The following is a 4,386-nucleotide window of genomic DNA, read 5'->3' as shown; positions in this document are numbered from 1 at the left end:
ATTTCCACTAAACTCTCAACCTACCAGAATGTCAGCTCCTCTCTCTTTAGTGTAACATAGAAAGTTCTATTGAAGGTCACCGAGAGTAGGTTTGAAGGACACTAGGTGACTGCATTGATGTCCCAGGTTTTTGTTTTTGTTGTCAGTTGTTGAACTCCCACCTTCTTAAATGGCTTATATAAGTAGATAATGTTAAAGAGGAAATATTGAATGAGGACAGCAGAGCCTTCTTTCCTGATGAAATTTCGGGCGGGAAGTTATTTTATTTGGGAGGAAGAAAAAGTAAAAGCAGCTTCCTGAGAGGGACAACTTCTGGAGAAACTATACTAAAGCCAGTTTTTCAGATGTTTCAGTATTTGATGTAACCCCTTTCCCAAGAGTACTTAAATAAACATATAAAATGATCATCCATGTTTTGGAGATATATTTAGTTGTTTGTGTTAACCTAAAAATAAAAAGCCAAAATGATAGGCAACAAGTGTTCATTTGGGATCAAAAAGGAATTGCAATCTGGTGGGCATAGATTCAGGCAGAAACCCAAATTATGTTCCAGCTATGGGGTGAAAGCAAGGGGTTTATGAGAAAAGGGAAATAATTAAATGAATGAAAGGAAATTTATATTGATGCTAACAAGGCAGTTTACTCCTTAACTATACACGATTGGTTACTGATTCTAAAGAATGTCCATAATCATCAGCCTTGTGGTGAGGATTTCTGTTGCCATTGTAATCAGAAAGCACTTGACTATACACTGACATATACACTTGACATACTAAGGATTCATATATATATGAATATTTAATATATATAGGATTAATTATATATAGGATTAATAATTATATACATAGGATTAATAATAATAAATATAGGATTAATAATTATATATATAGGATTCATATATATATGAATATTTAATATATATATATTTTTTTTTTTGGCTAGATCATATATTTTAATGCATACTGCTTCTTGTTTTTTCACTTTTGGCTTCTCTTACAGTTTTCCTGCTTTACATTATTGAATGTTGTCATCAAATAGTTTTGGTTCATCTCCAGGGAGAATTTTAGCACAATTCATATAAGCAATGTATTTTCTTGTTCCAATGTATCTTTAAATTACAGTACAAAGGCAGAGACATTACAGGAAGAATTTTTGCTGCATTGTTATTGATAAAACTCATAACCTGGGTTGACAGTCACTTTCTTTCACAACTTGAAAAATGTTGTCCCACCTCCTGGCCTCCATGGTTTCTGATGAGAAATCCACCATCATTTGAATTGTTTTTCTTTTACTGGTTTGGTCTCCTTTCTCTCTTCCTGCTTCCAGGATTCTTCATCTTTAGTTCTCAGGAGTTTGATTATCTGTCTTAAACTGGATTTCTTGGCATTTTCTTTGCTGCTTCAATCTGCAGATTTATATCTTTTGCCAAACTTAGAAACACTTTGAGAATTATCTTATGGTACTCTTGACTTTTATTTAAATTTTATGTTTTAGCAGGCCTTCTCTGACACCACTCTGATGAGAACAGGAAGGTCACTACCACCTAGTTATTGTTTGGTGGGGACAGAGTCCAGGTTACTCAGCCTTTATTGACAGCTCTGGGGAGGACAATTTCTTGTTACTCCTGGGCAGGGGTAGAATTTCAGCTCCCCACTAGACCACCACCACTGACAATACTTTGTCAGGAGGGGAGAGGCATTCTATTGCTTCTTCCAAATGGCTGCCACTGACGTTGTGTTTGGGGAGGCTTAATAATACCAGATGTGAATGAAAGTCCCAGCTCCCTACACAGCCTTCTCTGACACCACCCCTGTAGGGACAGAGGGGCACCTCATTATAGTCAGATAAGGGCGGAAGTCTACGTTCCTTACTCAGACTTTGCTGATGGGGATGAAGTGGGACCAGTTTTGTCTGTAGTGTTTGGCTAAAGTAGTTATTTTCTTTAGATTTTTCTGTTGTACTAGGCTGCCTTTTTCTTGGTCCTTTGGTTGGAGAGAGCAGGCTTTTCTTGAGGCTTTTAAAAAATCTGCACTGATTAACATTTTTTCGGGTTGCCAGCTTCTCCAGCACCCAGGCCAGGGTATTATGAGGACAAAGAAACCCGAGGCAACTCACCACTATATCTTTCCTCAAGTAGCAAGGTCCCTACCTGGATTGTCTTCTGTCCAATTTTCAGTCTTCTTATACTTGTTTTATATGTAATATTGAGGGGTTTAGCTGTACTTAGTAGCAAGCATAGGGAAAATTGTATTTACTCCATCTTATCCCGTTACAAGTTCACCTTCATTTATAAAAATATTTTGAATGGTATAAATTTCTGGTCTAATAGTTTTTTTTTTTTCTTTCAGTACTTTAAAAATGTTGCTCCATTGTCTTCTGGCTTACTTTTTTTATTTTCTATAAGAAGCAATTATCTTTGTTCCCCAGTATATACATTTTCTTTGATCCTCTGTTTTTTAAGATTGTTCTTTATTGCTGATTTGTATCAGTTGATTATGATGTCCCGTGATGTGGTTTTCTTCATGTCTTTTCTTTGCATTTCATTGGATCTGTGGGTTTATAATTTTCATCAAATTTTGAAAATATTTAGTCATTATTTCTTCAAGTATTTTTCTACTCCCTCACTCTCTCCTCTCCTTCTGGAATTCTAACTACACATAGTTAGGTTACTTACTATTGTTCCATACCTCACTGCTGCTCTGTTCATCTCCATCTTTTTTCTTCCTGTTTTATTTTGGACAGCTTCTATCTATTTGTATGAGTAAGTCTCTGACTTGACTAATCTTTTCTTTTTCGGTGTCTAATCTGCTCTTAATCCAATCCAGTATGTTTTTCATTTCAGATATTGTATTTGTTATCTCCAAGAGTTTGACTTTCCACTTGCATTTCCCCTCTGATAGTTCGTAAGTCACTGGGTTATGCCCAAAGTTATCCATTGGCTCTTTGACATCTCAAGAGCCCAGTTTTGCCCTGTGTTCAGTTTCACTGAGCTTTATATTTCCCTGCAGATCCCCATATGGAGGGGCCTGAGCCTGTATGGGCCTCATACACAATCAAAGCAGCAGACAATCCAAGGCACACTGAATAGGAATGGGTTAGAGAGGAAACAGTCTCATTGTTTTGTTTGTTTGTTTGTTTTTTAATTTATTGGGGTGACAATTGTTAGTAAAATGACATAGATTTCAGGTGTACAATTCTGTATTACATCATCTATAAATCCCATTGTGTGTTCAATACCCAGTCAGTTCTCCTTCCATCACCATATATTTGATCCCCCTTACCCTCATCTCCCACCCCCCACCCCCCTTACCTTCTGGTAACCACTAAACTATTGTCTGTGTCTATGAGTTTTTGTTTCTCATTTGTTTGTCTTGTTCTTTCGTTGTTTTTGGTTTATATACCACCTATCAGTGAAATCATATGGTTCTCTGCTTTTTCTGTCTGACTTATTTCACTTAGCATTATAATCTCAAGATCCATCCATGTTGTCACAAATGGTCCTATTTCATCTTTTCTTACCGCTGAATAGTATTCCATTGTGTATGTATACCACAACTTCTTTATCCATTCATCTATCGAAGGATATTTTGGTTGGTTCCATGTCTTGGCCACTGTAAATAAAGTGGAGCACGCGTGTCTTTATGCATAAATGTTAACAGTCTCATTGTTGGGGCAGCTGAGCCCTTGAGCCCTTGAGGAATCTGTCTGACTGACATGGATAATATGGCCTTTGAGCATGAAAGCCATGGAATTGAGGCAAAAGAAAACATGCTTTAAAAATAATAATCATATAAGAATTATATACTAATATTAATAAACATTATTAATATATAATCGATGTTATTATTATATTGTGATATATTCATATTTATTAATTGTATCATATAATACATTAATTACATTGTTTATTAGTGTTACTTGAATAAGCCAAGAAAGCAAGCTCTGGTTCAAAACCCCAGAAACTATAATGAAGGCATTTTTTCAGTCAAGAACTTGAATGAAAGACATGCAAAGGCGTGAACACACACCTACCAACGGTGCGGCGGGCATCTGGGATTTTAACTAAGTTACAGGAGGCCTACCTCTCGATGGCTTTATTTCTTTAGTTAAAGGGAAATATTCCGAGGCAAGGCTTGTGTCATTCTTCTTTGTGACGCTAGTGCCTAGTGTTAGTGCTTTCCACACAGTTGTGGTCTTTCAATACAAGTTTATTCAATTTGAATTTTCAGGTAACCCAAATTGTCGATAAACACAGCCAATTCCCTCATAAATTCAGACAAAGAGAAGAAAAAGAAAAGGCTCAGGCGCGGAGGACTCTGGGCACTGTAGTTCCAACGCCCCGGTTGCGCACGCGTACAGGCGCGCTGGCTGCTGGCCCAGCCGAGC

Source organism: Rhinolophus ferrumequinum, chromosome 21 (genome assembly GCF_004115265.2).
Source record: "Rhinolophus ferrumequinum isolate MPI-CBG mRhiFer1 chromosome 21, mRhiFer1_v1.p, whole genome shotgun sequence".
Taxonomy (NCBI): domain Eukaryota; kingdom Metazoa; phylum Chordata; class Mammalia; order Chiroptera; family Rhinolophidae; genus Rhinolophus; species Rhinolophus ferrumequinum.
The sequence above is the reverse complement of the archived record's forward strand: the minus strand, read 5'-3'. Positions refer to the sequence as shown.